The sequence below is a fragment of the Convolutriloba macropyga genome, unplaced genomic scaffold (assembly GCF_964194025.1).
Source record: "Convolutriloba macropyga unplaced genomic scaffold, txConMacr16.3 SCAFFOLD_1939, whole genome shotgun sequence".
NCBI classification, from domain to species: domain Eukaryota; kingdom Metazoa; phylum Xenacoelomorpha; order Acoela; family Convolutidae; genus Convolutriloba; species Convolutriloba macropyga.
The window spans coordinates 10001-32797 of NW_027452664.1; the positions used below are offsets into that span (position 1 = coordinate 10001).

The 22797-nt window shown below is 34.6% G+C and overlaps 1 pseudogene; it reads right to left on the minus strand.

The window, feature by feature from the left end:
* Window positions 1–20689, minus strand: part of LOC142357700 (ephrin type-A receptor 3-like) — a 30422-nt pseudogene extending 9733 nt beyond the window's left edge.
* Between the last annotated feature and the right edge of the window lie 2108 nt (window positions 20690–22797).

Below are 22797 nucleotides of genomic sequence, written 5' to 3' on the forward strand. Positions count from 1 at the left end.
CGTCTTTGTTGTTTACCAAACGAAAAAGCAGGGGTTGCATTAAATTATGAACTGCCTAGCTTGATGCTGCTAAACAATTTTCAAATTTCTGTCTAATACTGTTTTTCAATTTTCATATTTTTTTGAGTACATCGAGCATTGTTCTTTGTAAAAGCTAAACTGCATCAGAGAACTAAAAAATAAAAAAAACGTTTTATCTTTGTATTTCAGGTGCTTTTCGAGCTCGGTTTTGTTCATTTTGATTTCGATGGCAGCTCATTATCAACATAAAAGTAATTTTTGTCAACAAAATTTGCAGAATCACAAAACCAGTTTTATAGTTAAACAGTACTAAGTTAATGAGAAAACTTCATAAATTGGATGCACCAGAAAACCGAACAATTGGAGGAAGAGAAAACTAACATGGACACTGGAGGATCAAATGACATGCTAACTAATTTATATTGGAAATCATTTTAAAAATAACCCAACTAATGAATTGCTCTCGAACACCTGGCAAGGCAAGCAATTTAGAATAATAAAAATAATTTGTTTCGCAGTGGAACAGTATTAGGCCTACAGCGCCCTGTTCTCAGCTGTCCTTTTTCGTATTATTTCCCACATTTCAGACTGTTCTTTTTATGAGCAGCATTGCTCTTTTTTAGTGACTTTAGTCACTTTTTTTCGTCTGAAACTTTCACGTGGTACCATGATTGCGGCCAACAATTGGTTAGGCTATGGCCAACCTGAAGCTATGGTTAAGTAAGAGCTCATCCTCACACAGACAGCTTCACGGAGGCAGGAATTGAAAGATCAATCATTGGCGTGGAAATCACACAAACACACACACACACACCTTTCCTCTCGGCTATCACGCCATAGAAGGGGTATAGGCTAGCGAAATTTTTATGATGAGCAAGCTTCTGACTATGGGCGATGGGAGGGGGGGGGGTTGAATGTTCTGGACACTATTCTATTCGCTACACAGCTACAGGGGCTAGGGCCTGTTATCTCTCACAATCGGTGTAATTTTATCATCGGCCAAATTATTTTATCACATAACTTCTGAGCGCTGGAAATTGAAATTACTCAACAAAATCAGAAGTTCAATAGTGAATATTAAACCGAGAAGTTAAGTCAAAGGAATGTTCTAGAAGAAAACGGTATAAAAAACAACACACTTTTACAATAATTGCTTCAAACTCAGCTCGAAAAGGAATTTAAGTCCTCAACACTTGAAGAACGAAGTCGTTGTCTGGAAAACAAGAGTTCAAAACTCAAGTCCTGAGGAAACTTTTTTTGAGCTGATAACTTATCAGCTCAATAAAAGAAAATACTGCTATTACGTCAGTTTTTGAAAAACTGACTTAATAGTAGTATTCTTTTCAAGTCGCAAAAATACCAACAGGACTAATATAACTGATGCAAACTTCGTTTTAGAGGAGTTAAAAAAGCTGATAGCGTTCAAATAATTGAGAGACTTTGTTTTACAGATTTAGTTTTAATTTGATTTTTTAATAACCTGTCCCAATTAACTCTTCAGCCGCATAAAATTGCGAATGAGAGGATTTTAGATCATATAATATAAAAGAAGTCAAGTAAGAAAAATTAATTTTGACTTGGTTATGCAATAAAATGCATAAAAAAACCAAACCAAGTAATTGCTGAAATTTTTTGAATTTAACCAATTTTCCGATATTTTAACGCTCATATTGAGAGCAGAGTTTTTTTCTCGGTATACAAATTTTTCATGTGTTTCTTCAAAGACTTTTTAATAATGTTATGAGTCATAGCAATTAAATAGAATTATTGGACAGTTCAATAACTTGTCAATATAAGGAACCAAATTTCAAGTTCTTTACCAACTTTCAAGTTTAATACCGATGACCTGTTTTGTTTCAAAAATTTATTTCCACCGTTCGCTTACGTATAATCAATATTTGAGGCAGAGCGGTCCTTCTATTTGCCCAAAGACCACAACCAAATTAAACCCTATAAAATAATCAAACGGGGCTCTAAAATTGAGCGTTTTCCTTTTCAGAGGCAATTTGGGTTTCAAAGACCTTAGTCATAAAAGATCCATAATGTTTGATAGTCTCAAAATCGCACGAGATTTATTGCCCCAACGTTAATTTAACCAAAAGTTTTTGCCGAGCAGTAAAATTTAAATTGACTCGTAATTTCAGCAAATTTTATTGCAACACGCTTAGAAAAGCTTATCTTCAATTCAGTTTTGATATATTTTTACAGGCAAAGTTGATAAAAAAATTGAACAGCGTTCTTTTGAACAAAAATGGGACCTAGTTCTATAAATTGCCCAAAAGTGGCTCGGAGGAATTTCCCTTTGAGATTTGTCAAATTTATCTTAACTGAAAAGTGATCAAATTATAGTGGAACAATAGTTGACTAAATAGTTGATCAAATATTTAGACTTTAGGTGTGTTTTGTCTAGGTCTCTAGATTAAGCGGTTCCTAAGTTATTATAACTTATTTAACCAGGGGGTACTAATATCAACCGGGCTATTATAAAATAGTTAACAGGATTTTTCACCCAAATTGTTTAAACCGAAATATGAGGAAAAACAGGGAATAAAATTATCGGTCATTTTGTGATTTAAAAATTTGTTCAGTTTGATTTTGACGAAAAAAGAAATATTTGCCTATTAGAGAAAATTAGGTAATGACCGATCAAGAATCATAGTAACCAAATTGCCTGATTAAAATTTAACTTTTAGCTTTCATGCTAATTTTTGTTTAGAGCTTTTGTTTCTGGTTTTTGATAATAATTGCTCAATATCATTAAATTCACCCTTTAATTTTGTTGAGTTCAAGAACGCCAGCGTTTCATTTCCCTCCGTCATTTTGATGTTATCAAAGACAAAAGTTCAAATTTTGTCGTTCAAATAAAAAAAATCGATTGCGCTTACCATGGACTAAAGTTTAAACATTTAAAAGGTCAAAAGGTCAACTCACAGTAATTATTGCCGTAAATGTCTGGATTGTAAGACGTGTTGTACGGCTGGTATCCAGGGTAGTACAGACTGGTCGATGCATTTTTGTACTGGTCGTAGGCTGACTTGCGGTAGCAACAGACAGCTGTGAGACAAGCTACGACTAAGATCAGAATGACAGTTAATACAACGCCAACTGTGAACACGAGACGCTTGTATTCTTCTTCGGTTTGAGAGTAGTGACCTAAAAAAACAATCACAAATAAACGACAAACTTCAGGCGAATTGCTACCAAACATTCGGCGAGCGGTTCGCTTCGGTAGTAGACAGCTGGGGCTGAGCGATGCTATCATTAGGGAGGGGCCGTGGGTAGAGAGGACTGAGTTGGGGTCTTAATTTTTTTTGAAAAGTTCAGGTAGCAACTGAACTATTCCGTGGTCAAGCCTCGAGCCTCTGGGTTGGGCCTCGATTAGTTAATGGAACCTCAATGGAAATTTTCAAAAATTGAGAAAAGAGTGGGTGCAAAAACGTTTTCAATTTCTTCAATGTAGGCGCGTGAAAACAAACTAAACTATTCCGATGAAACCTGAATTTTGTTAATGTAAGATAATTTTGTTAATGAATTTTGTTAATGTACATAATTTTTATCGAGTAAGTCATGACATGACTTTGTATCTTAAAATTTTAAATAAAGAACTCAAATAAAGTATTAGGAAAGTTAAAAGATGGCAACAAAAGTTCTAGTTTCATTAGGACATGAGCAAATGTTTTTCCCCGCTTAGTTTTATTGAATTTATGTTGCACGTACCATGTTTCCCATTTTTGGTTCATAAAACTTCTTACAAAAAGTTATTTTCGTTTGTATTTCATGCCCATTACGCCGAAGAAATATACCCAAATCGTCACGGGCAAATTTGCCCGATCTGCTTATCTCTTGTTCCTTTTTCTTATGTTAATACATTGAAAATGCAAAAATATTGCAAAACATAGATACTTTAGCAAAAACAGGCGAAATTGAAGGGAACCCGTGTTCGCAAAAGTGTCCACATTTTAACCGCGAATTTGAAATACAAGCAGTGTATCATACTTTTTGCACGCTTTGTATCACAAATGTGCTCGATTTATGTAGCTCTTTTTTGCACGCAAGGTAACTCTATTTTTCACTGAATGAATATATATTCCCCAATTAAGCCTTATTTAATGCGCGTTTATTAATGATAGAAATTAAGTGATTAAAAGTGGTTTACAGTTTAATGATATATCATATAGGCAAAAGCATTGCGAAAAGTAAGTCACAAAGCTTGTCTCCTAATTTCGTTTATTTTCTGTATCTTTAAGTCACTAATTGCTATAAAGTCAACCATTCGCATGATACATATAGTACATGTACTATCTGTAATTATGAGGCACTGTAGGGAATTTTGAGGACAACAGTTAAAAATACTGGTCTCAAATTTTCACTTTAAGTCTGTGTTGTCTACAATTATAACCCAATACGTTTACAGTGGACAAAAATGACAAAAATTCAACTAATTTTTTCTCGAAAACAAATTAATACAGCAAACGTGGAAAAAAATTACAACAATGCTTAAAAAAATTATTTGCATTTTTGAGCATCTAAATCTTCCCAAATATCTTCAATTAGTGTAAAATTGATTTGCTCAATTTTATATTTAGTAAGCTGTGACCCAATCAAGGGATTTAATTGATTTAAAAATCTTCATATTTGTAGTTTCAAAATTGCCAATCGTCATCACAATCCGGAATTAGTATTTCGGGAACTTTTCTGCATTATATTACCAATTGGCCCTTCTTTCATTCTTGTCCACAGTCGAAAGCAAGAAGTCTTCCTTATTTATAACTTCTGAGCACAAATTATTTACATTACATATGTTAAACGTATTTCTGGAAACCAAGAATTAGTTGCTTCGGAATCAAACAAAAACCCGGTACTTTGGGCGAGAGTTACTTCTTTTCTGCGAAACTGCTGTTCTGTTTCCTTTTTAAATAATATTCTTGGACCATTATATATGAATAAACAAAGGAAAAAAAAGTGTATAAATTTGGCCACAGTTTAAAATTTTTTTGAAGGTGCTGAAATTATCATCTTTTTTGTTTCGTTTTTGAACTAATTAAACTGACATTTTGAATCAACAATTTTTGTATTTTTTCTTCTGAACTCCTAAAGAATCTCAAGCTAAAATCTCTGATTAAGTCAACCTTTGGTCTAACTAAATTTGCCCATGAAACAATAATCCGATCTCAGAGCCAAAATTGATCTGTTAATCAATCAATTGATATCCTGTGTTTCTGTTAAAATGGACCAGAGCTCTCAAAGGGGGGACATGGCTCTCAAAAACAAACAGAAATTGCCCAGGACCTTTTCATAAATTCAATAAACCCCAATTTGTTCAACTTCATTTCTTAATTTTCTGTATTTGTTCAGGCTATATCCAACGCTATTTCACAGATACTGAATTTTTGTGAACAAAACAATTTATTCAGCCTTCGATTCCCGATTCTTGCTTTTTTAAAATAACAGTTTGTGCACAATGAATTTTTCGATTGCTTTTCAGAGGCAATTATTCGTCAATATTGAAACACAAAAATACATTTTGTTAAGAACAATTGATAACCCTCCCACGTGAAAAAACGCTGTAATTGCAACACTTTAAGCTGATAATTTTTCCATTTACGTTCAAAAATGTACTGCTACTTTCTGTGGTATGATACGTAAAACAAATTCGCAAAACAAATATTTGAAAAATGGTACCTTTTCGTCAAATAAATCAGGCGCAGGTTTTGAGGCAAAGTGGAATTCTATACACTTGTAATTTCTCAAAACCTTCAATACTCTACCAATTTCCGCGAGATGAATTTGTTTAGCTCTTCGAAACATTCACAAATATTTACGAAATTAATAATTGATAAAAGAAAATCAAAAATAGCGTACCTTGGCTTTCGCGAGTTTCGGGTTCGCTAGCGTGCGACCCATCACTGAATGAAACTGTGAATTGATGCAGGCCTTTCTCCAAACCTGAAAATCAAATCAGCCTTATAACTAATTAAGTTTTTAATTGTGTTCGCGATGAAAATCTACCCAGATTTTAAAATCAGATTTGTATAAATTTCGTTTTTAACTAAATCCGTTTAACTCAGATATGTTTTTAACAGACTTAAATTTTTCATCAGATTTTTAAAATCATATTTATACCCAGTTCCTAAAACGCCGTATGTTGCTCCTTATGTTTTAAAACCTAATTGTTTAAGTTAAGCAAACTAAATTTTATTTACAAATTCACTCTTATTGAGTTTTTCTAACTCAATAAACGCCAGCAATCCTTTTAACATGTACCCAGAAACAACAGACCGAAAACAGAATGGAGGGAGCTAATGCAAAAAAAATGTCACCAAAAGTCGTTAATGAGCTCACAAAAATCATTCAAATTTCCTCTTTGGCGTAAAAAGATTGAGCCAATTTGGAACCTAATTCTGCCTAGCTGACAAGTGAACAGTTTGGTACCAGTTAGTACCGGTCAATTCATGCCATTTCCGTCAAAGTTAACAAAAAACATCGTTTAATGAGACTGCGTGAATAAAGCATGAAATAATGAGTTCAATTTTCTTCAGTTCAATTGATTTAAAATTGTGAACAAAGAGAAGAAATAAAGTTAAAAGCTTGAAGAATTAATCATGAACAAACTGTAATTTCTTTTCATTCCGACTTTCAAAAGCATTTTGCTATTGTAAAATCTCAACAAAAGTTTATGTTCTGTCATGTTAAAAAAACTAATTTCTTTTGATATTTTAACAGCAATTAAAATTTGAATGAATAAAATTTGGTCAGTCATGTTGAATTTACACGATCAGCTTTGTATTTTTTTGGAAAAAAAAATCATTTTTGAGCTTTGAATTATCGATTATTATGATAAGGAGCAATTTAAGTACTTAATGGGCAAAGAGTCTGGGCTAAATGACCAGAAAACCCTTCCCTAAATTGACACCCCCTCCCCTCCTTTTTCACCACTCGCAGAGCCGTTTACTCAGCCCGACACGATTAGATTTATCAAGCGCATTTAAACCCGCCGTGCGCATTAAGTAATCAATACGTTCTGTTTTATTGATCGGCTAGATAGGATATTAGGAAATATTGATGAGCTTTCGCAGCGGATATTTAACAAACAAAATGTCATGTCATTAAGAAAGTGCTAACATACACAACCAATTCGTATCTGTACATTATGAAAACGGCATAGGGCATAAATCAATTTTCCCCGTGAATGCCTAACAGAAAATAAACTGGGGGTTTGCAAAATGCGTCAGTTGTTCCCCCCAACTTTAATAAATAATTCATGGATTGCGTTAACCCACACGTAAAAATATACATGATGTGAACTTGTTTTCATCAAACGATCTTGTTTTTGACAACCCTGCGTTGTTTGTCTTTTTCGCAGATCGGTTATTTTATTTTACGTCACCGACAAAATAATTGTTTCTAATTTTGGCATAACCCGAGCTAATAAAATTTGCATGATAAGCTGCTATTCTAGAACTCCGCAAATTCATCAAACCAAGCAAGCTCAGAAAAAATAGCTATTTCAAAAATTGCAAAAATTTTGTTTCTCAAATAAATTTTTTTAAGAGAATCACGAAAAATTAAATAAATTTTTCAGACAAATAACCGTTGTATGTGTTCAGTTGCCACAAACTTCTAATATTCATAACGTGTTACAACACTCGGCCAACAAATTCAGTTAGAATGCACAGATTTGGTTTTGAAGTGTCCGAAAGGACGTCTTGATTTGCAAAACTCAACTCAAGGCACTAGAAGCTCAAAAAGATTGCGTCAAGTGCTGAGCTTTTCAGATGTCTAAGTGCTATGTAATGATCATAACAAAAATTCAATCGATTCATTGGTAGACAAAGCAAAGATGTCTCAAATTTGAAGATTAACTCACGCTACATCAGTTTTATTGAGGACTATTCGTGAAAAATTCGGTTCTTCAGTTATCTAATTAAGCAATATAATCATAAATTCTTATTACTAAGCGAGCGATGAAAGTTTTTCTAACGAGCCAGAAACTTCATTAATTAATCCGAAAATGCAAAGTTAATCACCGCCAGTACAAGACAGAAATTTACAAAGTCGTAAACTAGCAACAATTAAGAGTAATAGATAGTCAATTAAAACAATTTATCTGATTAAAAAACTGGGATTTAACGTCTTTATTGAGCAACAACCCTAGTGATGAAAAAATTTTAAATCTTGCAAGAATCTTGCGAGAAATATTGCACGAGAATGCATAGTTCTTCCGTTTTTTTTTTGCAAAAATTTTGCAAGACTTGTATCCATCTTGCAAAATTCTTGCAAGATTTTGAAACGATCTCGCAAGAATCTGCTTTCTGTGGTTGGTTGAGCTGAAATAGTTAATCAATTTTCGGAAAATCTACTGAAGTCAAGTTAGATTGTAACTTTTACCTTTGCAGCCAGAAACTGAAGAAAAATTTGATTTAAAATGAAGGGTGGGGCAAATTAAATATATTCAATACTTCAAAAATTTCCACATACGCCTTGAAGTTCTACATACTCATCAATTTTCGATAACTTGAATCTTTAAGACGAGTGAAGTTTTCAGGCAACTGCACAACCATCGAATGCTCTTGGGTTTGACTAGTTTTTTGATGAATAATCCCACAGTCAGACAAAAAATCATACAAAAAAATTCCATATTAAAAAGAACAACAGAACTAAGATAATTGCTACAAATTTTACTAGAGAGTAATTAATAAGTGAAACTTTAGTAGGTTCCCTGAAAAAATTAGGAGAAAAATCTTAGGAGAAACTCTTAAATTGCCTTTAATTTGCTGATTTTCAAGGAAAGATAAAATGCTTTGCACGTAGATCGTCTGGTGCAATCCGACAGTTGTCTTACCATTTGCAAACTTTCGTCCTAGAATGCTTTTGTGTCGTTTTTTTGACATAAAATGAATGAATCGCTCCTTTGTACAGTTTTGCCAGATATAGGGTTATAATAAAAAGGGGGTAATGTAGGCTAATAAAAGATTGGCCCAAAAGTTTGCTATGAAAACAAAAAAAACTTCACATACCTTGATGATAAACCAGTAACTTGAATCAGACCAGCATCTCTTTACGTACAGGCCTAGTTTGCTAACTATTGCACCAAATGGTCTTAAGCTCCTGAATTTGGGCATTTCTTATAACCCTTTCTATCAATCAGTCGAATGTAAATTCTATATCAAATAGTCTTGACATGTAGAGAAGCTTTATTTTTTCAACGTAAACTTGGCTAAAGCGATGAAGCTTGAGACACAAGAAGAAATAATTGCTTCTCTTCAAGAGCTATTAAACATAACTGACTACCGCCCGGCAAATTGCCATCAAATGACTGGCCAGCAGGTGGCTTCGATAGTTGCTAACTTTGTCTAAATACTTCGTGGTCTTTGACTGTTTACCTTGTTTCTGAAGACCAAAATTCAAAAGTGAAGGACGAAAAATTGATAAAGCGAAAAGTCGCACTAAGAGAACGCGGGACTAATTTAATTACTGCAATTTCGTTTGAGGGCAATTAACAAGGAAAAGGGTTTAATTAGAGGCCCAAATTGGAGAAATTAAGACCAATTGGTGTAATGGTTAGCACACTGCGCTAGCATTTAAGAGATGCGGGGTCTGATCCAATACTGGTATCTTTGAACTGTTGTTGCGCCTGGCTACCCCCCCCCCCCCCCCCAACCTCGCCTAACACCAACCCTGGGCGCGAACTTGGAGAAGTTGTTGGAATGATCTGGGCTCATTTTTGTTAAGTTAACGAAACGATGAAAATTCGACCTGCAAAGTGGAAGCAAATAATTTTGATCCGATCAACTCAAAAAGTAATTAAATTGAATGAATTCTAATTAACCTTTAAAAACGTGCGACTGCTGTGTCGTGTGAACAAAACTGGGCTGCTGTCTGTGAAGCCTTAGAACCCTGTACTCTAAAGGTTTATTGCCCTCCCTCGGACCCAACATAGGGGGCTGCCATCTCAAAAGAACCCCGTCTCCGTTCATGACGTCACACTGTATTATCTCAATCTTGGCTGAAAAATAAGAAAGATTAACCGTAGCCTGTGTTAGTTGTGCATGTTTGCCATTATGATTTTGAGTATTAGGAAAATTATTAAAAAATTATTACCCAAAATAGATCTCTTTAACATCTCAATATATGAATGTTCGCATTTTTCCAGTTGATTTTATTATTTCTACTGCTTTATCACAGTTTTGACGGAAAATTTAGAAAAAAAATAGCAGAATTGACTAGTATCTGAAACTTCCATTATTTTAATTAATCTGTTCATTGGTCACTAAAAAATTATCTCAACCAGATAAAAAAAACCCCTTTTAGATAAAAAATTACCGACAATTTTGGATCAAATTAAGACGTTCCTACAAAATAATGACACATTTTACACATATTAAAGCCTTCAGTTAGAAAACTATTAATAACTATAATAAAACTATGAAAATCTTCAAAAATTTAACCATTTTTGTTCAGTGGTTGATGTTAATTTGTTGTCATTTAACCGTTAGCCAAGCAAAATTTCGTTCTAAAATAAGCATGAAAAGTTTTAACATCGCAAAAAACAAGTCAATTTATTTGACCAAATATTGTGAACAACTTAGATATTGCATAAACACAAGGAAGAAAAAGGGTGAACAAAAAGAGCAAAAATCCAATAAAGCAAAGATCGATTGATCGCTATGCATAGCCATTGCAACTTGGGTTTTCAATTCTGTAATCCTATTCAACCCAGCACGGCTTATCCCATGCATTTATTAGAATATTTCAAAACAGACAAAGGCGAACACGGGACTTGTAATAGCATTGGGAGAGATTATCCCTACTCTGGTTACAAACAAAATATTGAAATACGCAACAAATATCCGCCGCACTTTTTACCTCATAAACGCAAAACACCCACAGAAACAACCAACATAGAAGAAATAGAAAAGAAATGAACAAAGAAAAGAAAAAGAAAAAGAGAGAGAAAAAGAGAGAGAGAGAGAGAGAGAGAGAGAGAGAAATAATGAAATACAAAACAAATACCAGACATATCATATCAATAACATCAATAGCAATAACGAATATGGTTAAACTAAAGGAAAAGATTCTGATTAAAAAATTTGTAAAAATAACTGAGAGGAAATCCAACATCAATAAGCGTTTTTCCGGCAATAGCCGGTAATAGTCGCCGACCAGACATAAAAGTGCACAAGATTAATGGATGATTCCAAAAAATATTACACTATTTTTCTGTTACGGGTAAAAAACAGTGCGCATAATAGTTAAGTTATAATAAATACAGTTGGAGATATTTCTCTTAAAAGACATGTTGATGAGAGAGGATGTGGTTTCGACTAGCTGGTTTAAGGGCTGGTTTCGAGGTGGTTGGTTGAGTGTACGGTTAATATGAGGTTAAGGGGGCGAACTGCGGAAGGGGAAGGTTTATGAAATTCGAGAGATTTAAATGGGAGGGGGTCAAACTCTATGATCTGCTTTTCACATCATAAGATTATGTCTTCTAAACAGTTTCGGTGAATCGCATACATAGTAACAAGAAGGCCGTAAGGTCAATGACGTCTGGGCTTTACCTCAGTATCCCGTTTACGCGGAAAAAAGTCAAATGGCCAGACACAAAAACGATCAGAAAAAAATTTGGCAGTCTGCAAAATTGCATTGTAAAGACCATCAGGAGTAATATAATTGTACAAACGTTGTTGGAGAACAAGGAAAAATGAATTTCATTTACAAACTAATTTGACAAGTTGGATCTCACTCAGTGCCTGTCTGAGATCTTTGGTTAATTTTTCCAATCATGATCAACGTGTCTTAGAAATTGTATTACCTAGGATATCTGTTATCATCTTTTACTGAGAGATTTTACATTAATTAAAATTAATTTGCCTTCTTTTATATATGAAATCTTAAATTTCGAGATATAATTACGCAGAAAATCAAACTTTTACAGTATTGGTAATCGAGTATTTTTTCCAATTTTTCACATTGAACATGGGAACAATCATTGATTGTAATTGATCAATTGAAAGAACAGGCTACTTTCTTTGAACGTAGACTTATTTCGCTACCGGTAGAGGTTTTTGATGAAACTGTACAAACTGCTCTTTCCGTCACCAAATTAATGGTTTACTCCAAAATCATTGTTTTTTGGAAACTTTAAATAGCTGAAAGTCACTACAACTATACTTGCGATTTAGGCACCGGAAAAAATCGTACTTTGTTTTCAAGCAATTTTTTTAGTGGTTGCACATCGTGGGATAGTTAGAAATCGGTTCAGTGAGTACACTTTTTTATAGAAAGCATGTCCGTACCGAACCCCCAGAGCCCATCAGGCCTAATTCAGAGATTTTCCAGAGGCCAAGTCTTGGCAGAGAGATGCCAAGACTTGAGTAGCGGAGCCAAGACATGAGACCCCTCTAGGCAGAGAGAGGCCAAGACTTGGGTTTTTCTGGGCAGTGCAGAACCCAAATCTTGGGTTTCTATGAGCAGATTTAAGGTCAACATGATGAAGATCCGATGTTTTTCATTTAATTAGGGCAACTCTCTTACAAACTTGGCACTTAATTACACTTGGCACATTCTGTCAAAAAAAAATCATTTGCAGGGGCAATTCATGGACTTCTCTTAGCAGCCTTGTATTTGAAATGATCAGACTCTGAATCAGGCCTGGGATTTTCTCTGATTTTTTCTGAATCAGGCCTGATAGTCTCTGTTGATATAGTACGGGTGTTGATGTTTACTGCATTATTGAAGTGAAAACAATAGTTCCGACCCTCTTTAGTGGGGGCGGAACCATAGATCAAAAAATTTTTTTAAAGTTCTCAAAATGTTCATAACTGCTTGCTAAATATTCAATTGCAATTTTTCTCACTTTTTAGCCAGAAAGTAATTGTTGAAAGCCCTTTTACTGAAGCACGGTCGATCTAAGCAAAAACTTGAAACTCTTCAAGAACTTTTAACAATTCTAGAAATTCGGTCGAGATTTTCATGTTTCAGTCCCCTGCGCTGACACGATGCTAATTAAAAGATAACATGCGGTTAAATAAACCAGCAAAAGAAAGTTAATAACTTTGTTTTTCTAGTCCAATTTTGTTCAATTTTGTACATTTTGTAAACTTTCTGCTTTTATTTAAGAGTTCTCTTGACAATTCTGAGATATCTTTGTTTGTACGCAAACAAAAATGCCAGCTCTCTCAATCAAAATGAAATAGTTTCGAATAAGTTCTTAAGAGATAATGATAATTCGAATTTGGCGTTTTTAATTTTGTTCGACCAGCTTTCTTCGATTCATTTTCTCTATCTGTAACCTTGCAGGCAAAACACAAACTAAACTAAAACTATAAACAAACATTCTTGCAGTGTTTGTTTATGGATTTTATCAGTATTATGGCTTAGATGCTCTTTATTTTATTTGCGCACGCGGCTACAAACCTTCAAGTTTCACTACTCAAAGTCTTCGGATCAACTAGTTATAACTTTGGTTATAACTAATATCACTAATATTTGACTTAACAATGAAACGCCGCGACGCGTGAAACTAACCGAACCCGTAATAATTGCGTGAAAAGTGCTTACATACCCTCTTCAATGTCGTTCAAAAATTAAATCAAAATTTTTACGAAAAAGTGGTTAAACTATTAAAAAGTATTAGCGTTAAATGTAACTTATTTAACATCTAAAGCGCATTAAAAACATAACTTGTTCAAAATGTAATCAAATTTTAATCCGGGCGTGGTTTTCTTTTCAATCTAGTCATCCAGTCTTTTCATATTTTCAAGTCATTAATCCAGATTTTTGATTCTGAATTGAAAACAGCGCTCCAATTCATAATCGCTACAACAAAAAACACATTTTTATAAGCCTGCTGACGTCTTTTAACGAGCAATAATTACCAGCATTGTTGCTCATCTGATAAACTGTCTTTTGAGCTTTCTTTTAATTTTTTGTAACTTTTGAACAAATCAACAAACAACGAAGATGATCGGTGATAAAAAGGCACTATAAAAGCAATCACAGCATTAACGTCGCAAATTAACATGCGTATAATTATCTAAAAACGAGCAATAAACGCGCCTCTAACACGCATATAAATTCAACTTGAAAATGCACCATCGAATTTAAAAAAGTCATAAATTTTATTTTATAGCTCAACTTCATTGTTGCATTTATAACGAAAGAAAAAATCTTTAAAGTAAAACAAACCTTAGAAAACTCCATTAAATTTTGGTTCAACTTAGACTGTAATTATTATAAAAGGACTGTAAATTACGCAAAATTCTTAATGCAAACAAGTTGACAAGTTTTTTTGTTCTTCTCCTTAAAGGAAAAAAAGTTAGATCTCAGAATTCTCATTACTATCATTTATGACATAATTGATCGCATTCTATGGTCAGGGACGAATTTCGAGCATGAACTCTTGTTTTAGATAAAATATAATTATCGACTTTTCCAAATAAAAATTAGATTTCATAAAGGAACTACATTATATAGTGGCATGGTAAGGTCACTTCCTACGAAATCAAAGGAGCACTAACCAAAAGATACCATAACATAAAGCAAATAGAAAAAAAAGACATTTTAGTTTGTTAATTTTTACCTGCATTTCGTTTCAAATTCATTTTTTTAAGAAGCAACAGTTTTACTCTTGCTCTCCGAAATTTTCGAAATTTCTGTAAATTTAATTGAGAAGTAGGAAATGATTTTAAAATTGAGGTAAAATTCAATCCTGAAACACTTATTGGCCGAAAAAAAACTTGAGAGCTTCCAACATGATGCTTAAAATTAAGTTACACTGTTCAAATATGACCAAACACATTTCCTTCTACAATTCGATTTTTTAATTCAAGTAATTTTTTTAAATTTTGTTTGCGATGTAACATTTTTGTTCTTTTGTCTGTGTGCATTTTTAGTGCTCTTTGTGTCTGTGTATATTTTTCTTTGTGCACGCATATCTCTCTCTGTGCATGTGTGTTTGTGTCTGGTGTGTGTGTGTGCGTGAGTGTGTGTGTGTGTGTGCGAGTGTGTGTATGTGCCGGTGTGTGCGCGCGCGTGTGTGTTTCAGTGTATAAACTCTAGTTTTGTCAGCTGATGAAAACATTGTCCGGAGTTTTCAAATGAAAACAACGAGTCATTTTTGACTAAACATTTTAACCTAAACCGACTAACGTTGGATGAATCGCTCTCGAACGACAGGCGGGGCAATTTAATTTCGAGGGGTTGCAACTTAGAAATGTTTTATGGGATCAGGAAACATCCACCCCACAGGGTTCCAAACTCTTACCTCCAGGATGCCAGTCAACATCTTGATCACAAAGCTACAGGCCTCTATTCTTTATATTATCAACAAACTTTATTTCAGAAAGAAAGCAACTTACATCACTCAAAAAAAAACTTAAGCGTAAAAAGTCACTCAAGAAGTTAAAAAGTCACTCAAGAATGTTCTAGAACAAAAGCGTAAAAACTGCCAAACAAAAATTTTGCATAAAAAGACACACACGTTTATAATAATTGATTCAAACTTTGTTCGAGACCAATGAAAAATCTAATTTTTTGGTAAAATTGGTTGTTTAAGATTCAATATATAAATTCAACTTACGATTTTCGGCAGTTTTGAATTTGACCGCTTCGAAGCTCACTTGCATCCCTGCTAATGAAGAAATGGAGTTCTTCGAGTAAACATGGAAAATGTACTCCGTGTGGGGCTTCAAGTTTGACACGTTTACCGACAACCCGCGAATTTCCTTCGAGTTCTGCTGCCCATTGTAGGTCGGCAGGTATTTAGCATCAGTTTGTTTACAAGTTGCGCATTGAATTGAGTAAAAAACATCGTCCCGACTTCCAGTATACGTCGGCCGTTCCCAAGAAATTGTAACGTGGGTTCCGCGAACTAGTGCCGTCACGTTTTTAGGTATCCCCGGGGTTTGACCGCATGAAAGGTGATAGGGCTCGTCCGGGGTTCGGTAGTAATTGGGCTTGCACGGGCAAAATGAGGAGCCCCATTCATTTGTGTACGAGTTTATCGGGCAAGGTTTGCATCTTGTGTTACCCCGTTCGTCTTTGTAGTGACGAGGGGGGCAAGCTGAAATAATAAGCAAATATTAGTCTCGGAGGATCTGTTTGATTATGCGAGAGGGAGGGCGTGGGGAGGAAGGGGGGAGGGAGAGGTTGGTTCTGTATTTGAGAAGTTATACCGCAGATTTTGTCCCTGCGTCAGAAGTCCTAAAGCTCTATAAGTTCGATACTTTTTGTAAAATTTTCTTTTGGCCGTTCTTGTTCGTCATTCATTGTCTCTCTAGTCAAATTTACGTCGAACAAGTAGAGTTTTTAGCAATCTTATCTTATGCACGATTTAAATTTGGTTCTAGTTTTGACCTTCCAAAAATTTTTGTTCCTACTAACATTGGCAGCTCTCTCCACTTTGCTGGAACCCAATTTTACACTGACAAAAGTCGATGATTGCCTCATTTTCGTCCCATTCCCCGTCCGATTTGCAACTATAAGTCGGCTGGTACTTCCCCTCAGCCCCCTTCACACATTGCCCGTTCACAGATTCCTTGGGCACAAACGGTGCCGAAGTTTCACTGAAATTCGACTGGGCTTTCACAACCTCCGGGCACTTTCGAAATGAGGCTGAAAACCCGAGTATTTCAGAGCAGGTCCCAAAGTCCTCGATGACGATTCGGGCAAAGCCGGGTTTTGCCATCCGGCTGAGGTCAATTTGGTTCTCGTATTTTAGAACTGTGTTGCCTCTGGTTGCAAGAGAACCAATCTGAAAACAATTTTGTCGAAAATTTAAAATCTGACATCCTGAAAATTAACTTAATTATTAAATAATTGATTTTTTTTCAATCTTTTTCTTACTTGAATTCATCACATATGTAATTATAGCTCATAACAAACATGCTAAAAATGGTTAAAATTTATTATTCTCAATTTTTTCAACAAATTTTTTGCACACTTTTTCAACATTATTAACATTTCAGTGGAAATTAAAGGATCAAATTTACCTTAGTTCGGGAATCGTCTAAGCTGTTGAAGTTGAAATCAGTGCTGTGCTTTTTGAGCCCGGCAGTTGCCGTTTCCATAGGCAACAGATGAATGTTCAAAAATTCCGTGCATTTGCTCCCATATTGTGCCGTCAATTCGTCACACGGGGTAATTCTGTACCTGTTAAACAAAAAAGGTCCTCAATGTCTTAGTTGTGAGTCTACTAAAACGTAAGCCTGCAGAAATATGCTAGAACACAACAAGCAAGTATATAACAAATTTTTCAACTTATTTTTATTCAGATAAATTGGACAGGGGTGTTCTTTGTTCTAAAATTAATTCGTATCCTCTCTCAAAAACTTTTCCAAGCTAATTTGCAAAAAGTTGATACATAAAACTTCTGATTTTTCCAATTTTTTTTCCGATTTTCCTATCAATTTTAATTTTAGCACAATTATTATCTCCAGTCACGTGGTTCATTGGAAGTCTAAACTGCGTCAGTGTTTCAAAAATGAACATATTCTTTGAATCTTCCAAAATCAAAAATTCTGATCACACTTTTAGTACTCTAAATAGCCCTGTTCCATTAAGGGAAATCTGATAACTAAAATCTCTACAGAGTGTAACGCGAACCCTTTAAAAGGAGGGAGAATTTAATTTACACACGTTTCCAGCAGCGATTACGCCACAATTTAGGCACCAGAAAAGAAAGAAAAAGAGAAAATCCTGTTCTATGTGTTCGTGTGAAGTGGCAAATCCTTACAAAGGAGCTCTAATTCAATAAATTTTTGTCACTTTTTCAATCTCCAATCGAGATTTAATTACTTTTCTTGTCTCTTCTAATAAAACAAATTTCTTCCGATTGCTATTCCCAGGGCGAAGCCATTAACTGATCTTACAACTAACGCTCTTACAATCAATTTCAGCAATTTCAGGCAATTTCAAAACGTCACGACATTTCTAGCGCTTCAATTCACAAATTCAAGCCATGTTTTCATCGAATTAATATCTTCGTCTGGCGAAAAAGTTGTCAGTTTTGAGAGGAAAACTGTGTAATTTTGAAGCATTCTCAAAAGACCTTTTGTTCTGTATTGTTCGATTTTTTATTCTTTGTTGTTTGAAACAAGACATATGAATGAACATTGTTCTAAGTTCTGTACTTCAACTTCAGTAAGTACTCAGCGTGAATTGTATTGTTTTGTCATCGGTTGTCTTGCCTACGGGTAATACTGAACTTTGTCATGAAAATTCGATCAGCTTTTTGTCTTGTTTTGGTCAATATCTAACCTTCAATTGAAATTTGACAAAAACACACTGCATGAACCGTAATTGACTGCTGCGCATCTCATATTTTAACCATCACCAATTACGCTCAAGTTATTACTTGATCAAAATGAGTGACGTTATAAATTATTGAATTATAAAAAGTTAGATTTTTAAAAGCTGTTAATTAGTGGCAATTTTAGACTGATTGTTTTGGATTTAAGTCATATAATCGTACGTTTTTCGAGATTCATTCATTCGAAAATGCGCATGGGCTCGAAAACGCTTTATTTCTCGGCGCGTGTTTTAAGTTTCAATCAAGGCTTGTTTCAAACTGATGCAACGTCATTTTAGCCAATTGAAACAGTACGCCCAAGTACCAGTCTAGTACCTGTCTAGTAGCAGTTAACAGTATTGTACCTGTCAATCAAACTAATTCACGCGGCCATCAAAACGCGCTTTCTCATTTTTCACGCCATTTGAACAGCGCTAATCGCTAATGGCTCCAAAATTAACGCTTCTTAATCAAAAAGCTGTCACTAATTGATCACACCATAAATCGCTACTCACAGCTCAATGTCTGATCAATTTTACCTGTTCATTTGTTCAGAAAATGATCAAAACTGTGAACTAGTATGTAGTTCACAGTTTCTGTCATATTCAAACGTGTTCTGGAATTAATTTTGATCATACGATTTCAGTATTTCACACAAATTTACGATATAGATCAATCTGGTCACGCAACACCTTAACTGAATTATAATGCATTGATTGAGAATTCGGGGCGCAATAAAAGGTAGAAATGTGTTAAGCATAGAAAGGTAGCGCAATCTAACTTCAAACGATCACCTAGGGATTAGATATTTGTTTGATGTTTACTTTTGCTCCAATTGTTTCCCAGAAACTTTTCAGATGCCCAAATTTGCATTTCACACAACACAGCGCCTGTTCTCACGTAATTACACGAGCTTAACTACCCAAATCCTAATAAATTTAGTTTATTTCTGCTAAAGTTAAATCCCCGAGGCGTCGGAGGAAAAACAAACAGTTAAATTGGGCCACTAACTTCATTGAAATCCACAGGGCTCTAGCTTTGCTCAGGTCAATGGGTTTAGACACGAGGAAATTGCGGTAATCGTTCCCCACATCACAAACAATCGGCCTGGAGTTGTTAAAAATGAACTGAAACAAAAATTCAATTTACAATTCACAAACATCAAGAATTCTTTAAAAAGCAGCATCAATTTAACCTCCTTTCAGCGACAAAGCGTCAACCTGTCACTATTGTTTTCTGCAAGTATTTTGAGAGACCATCGGGTCCATTAAATTCTAAGCCGATTAAATATTCTTAATTTAATTCAACGATCGGCACAATTAAGCCCAACATGAGAGGCCCATACAATTTAAGCACAATCACTACTAGCAATCAATTGCTCTTTTAAGCGTACTGGAATTTGTGATACGATTAGTCGCGCAATGCAGCAACCTGGGCCAGTATTTATAGATTTATAAACCTCAAAGATTAATAAAGATTAACTGATTCTAATCTCGTCTGCCAGTCAATTGTACATTTATACACCTTGTCCACAAGTGGGCGAATTGAGCGCACTTAAAATAGAGAATTAAACTGGGATTAACTATATGAATATTGACAGACACGTTTCCCTAAGTTACTGCGCTCAGGGAAAAAATTATTATTGTGGACAATGAATTACTCATTTATATCTCACCTGTATATCAAATATTAGATTCAACGTTTATGAATTAAAAAAAAGCTCAATGTCATTTTAACAGTGGAATAGAAGGGGTGGAACTATTGTACGGTTTATGATAGAGAAGTGAAGTGACATGGGGTAAAAAAATGCCGGCTAAAAAAAAACTAACTCCATTTCGGGTTCGTCCAGTAACAGCCTCCGCTGACCACGAAGACTGCAGATCTCCATCGCCCAGAAGAGTTACTGAAACAATAAAACAATAGATTCATAGGAATTGGTCAACAATACTTTGATGATTCGAAACTTGCTGGCCCCTGTGAAACGAAACCAGATCATTTTGGCGAGATATCGGTAAAAAGTTTTCTAAGAAACCGTTAATATAAGAACAAACAAGTATGATCATTGAATGTAAATCAAGAGTTTAGGTATTTTTATCATGATCTTATTAAGTCATGACAATATCGATCATGATGACTTAGTTTAACGAGATCTTGCTATGACATCTCAAATTTTGTCAAGATTTTTGTCTTTTTTATGTATATAACTGTTTCACTGGGCAAGATTTATGTCTTCAACTAAAAATTGTTCACATTTTCTCTAAAAAATTTTTAAAACTATGAAAGACCTTTAATTACCCGAAAATAACAAAATGTTAAGAAAAATAAGCAACCTGCAAAAACTGATTTGAAACAGCTGATGAACATAGAATTCAAGAAAGACCTGTGGTGTGAAAACAAAATATCACAAACTGACCAGAACATTAGAGTAAACAATCACTCAATTCCTTGACAGAAAAAAGAGCAGTTTCAAAACCACTCAAATTCTTTGAATAGTTTCAAACCATCGGATATGAATTTGATGTTCATTTCTACAAAATAATTCGCAAAAATATGCATTCCTGCGATTAACAATGCTTTCACGCTGAATAAATTTACAATAATTCGTCAACTATCACCCCGGGCGAGTACACAAAACGAAAACGAACCAGCAATACTCGAACGGTGGTACTTAAAACAACATCTAAAAGGCGAAAGTTGTCACACTGGCCATTTTTGTATAATCAAATTTGACAAAACTTACATCTAAAAAGACTTCTTTTGTTTCACAAGTGGCTATTGTTGTCATGAAAGATCGGAAAGAGCGCAAAAGTCACAATTTAATCTACTTTTCTTACTTTTCACATTTGTACAGCTTAAAAATTACTTTTTACGGCTCAAAAATACCTCAAGTGCCATTCTGTGAACTTGAGCATTGTTTACCAACAACTTAATTATTGTTACCTTCTTGTTAAATTTCAACTAATGAAGCCTATATACTTTATCAAGATACAGCAAAATGCTATTTGGTGTCTAAGTTATGTTCGTATTTACCACAAAAGTGCCAATTTTTGTAAATAAAATTACCAATTTTGCGCTTTTTGATCGTTTATTGAGCGTTTTTAGCTGGGTTCAAGATACATTTGACCATAAAACTCTCTTCAATTTGACAGAAAGCGCATAAAAATATCATTGAGGCGCATAAAATTTACCAATAAAACGCAAATCCAATACTAAAAGCAACAGTGTGGATTAATAATATCATTTTGTAGTAATAATCCGTTCGATTGTAAAAGAAGTAAAATTCAACCGAGGCTTGGGGCGATTTTGTTTATTTGAGTTTCTGACGAAGCAAATCTTAGTTTCGCCCCGCGGTTCAGTTCGGTTTTCTCTCTCGCCCAAATTAATTGGGAAAACCACGCGTTTTTCACGGACGCCACGATTTAAATGCCCCGGGGGGTGAAAAGTACCTGGAAAATATGCGTCTTTTATGTGATTTATAGCTCGATTTATCATAAAGAATTGCTCAAAACAATTTCCCATGACAAAAATTGTGCCATAATTGTTCGAAAACGCTTTGATCCATGTTTTCGTAAACAAACTTGTCTCAGAAATTAGAGATTTTCCATTTTTGTGAAAGACAAGTTTCAAAATACAGTGAAAAGATATTTTATAATTTGTTCACATTAAGTCAGCCGTTGTAAACTTTGCGGTCAATTCTTTTCATTTTCTCACATGAAAACTAATTTTGAAAATCAAGGTTTTTTATTTCGATATTGAAGAAAAAAGTGATAAAAATTTTTACTTCTAAATATTCTAATGATTTTACCCCCAAAACATTAGGTACTGAAAATAAACCATTAAAAAACGTATTTTCGATCCGGAAAACGTCAACTGAATTCGCGTTACATTGTTTACATGTTTTTGTTTACAATTGCAAGTGTCCTAATTAGCACAAGAATTGTCAAAACAAAAACGAAACAAGCAAAACAAAGCCAAAAATGTTTCAAGCTTCAGTTTTTATTACAGTTACAGTAGCAAACATGAAAATATATCTTCTAAAAGAACAGTTAGATGCAAAAAATATTTCAGTGTTTAATTTTGAGACCATTGAGAGCTGCTCTGAGAAAATACAATTCAAAGAACAGTTCAAAAGAATTTACACTTTTCATTATATAAGCGTATGAAGAGTGCTGAGACTTTGTGAAGATTACTTTTTGCGTAGGAGGTTTGAGGAATTAAGCGGCCTTCATTTTCAGGAAAGATAATTTTGACGAGGGTGATAAAAAAGAGTCTGGTTGACCACAAAAACAGGGACGAAATAAAGGAGATCAACTCTCGAAATATCGTTATTGATAAAGAGGTTTAGAGTTTTAGCTGGTTCCCATATTCCCATGCCCCCAACCCCCCCCCCCCCCCCTCTCCAACATGCACATAGCCACAAGCCCTAACCCACACACCACAGAAACCTTCTCCCCCTCCCCCCTCCCCCCTCCCCCCTCCCCCCCCCC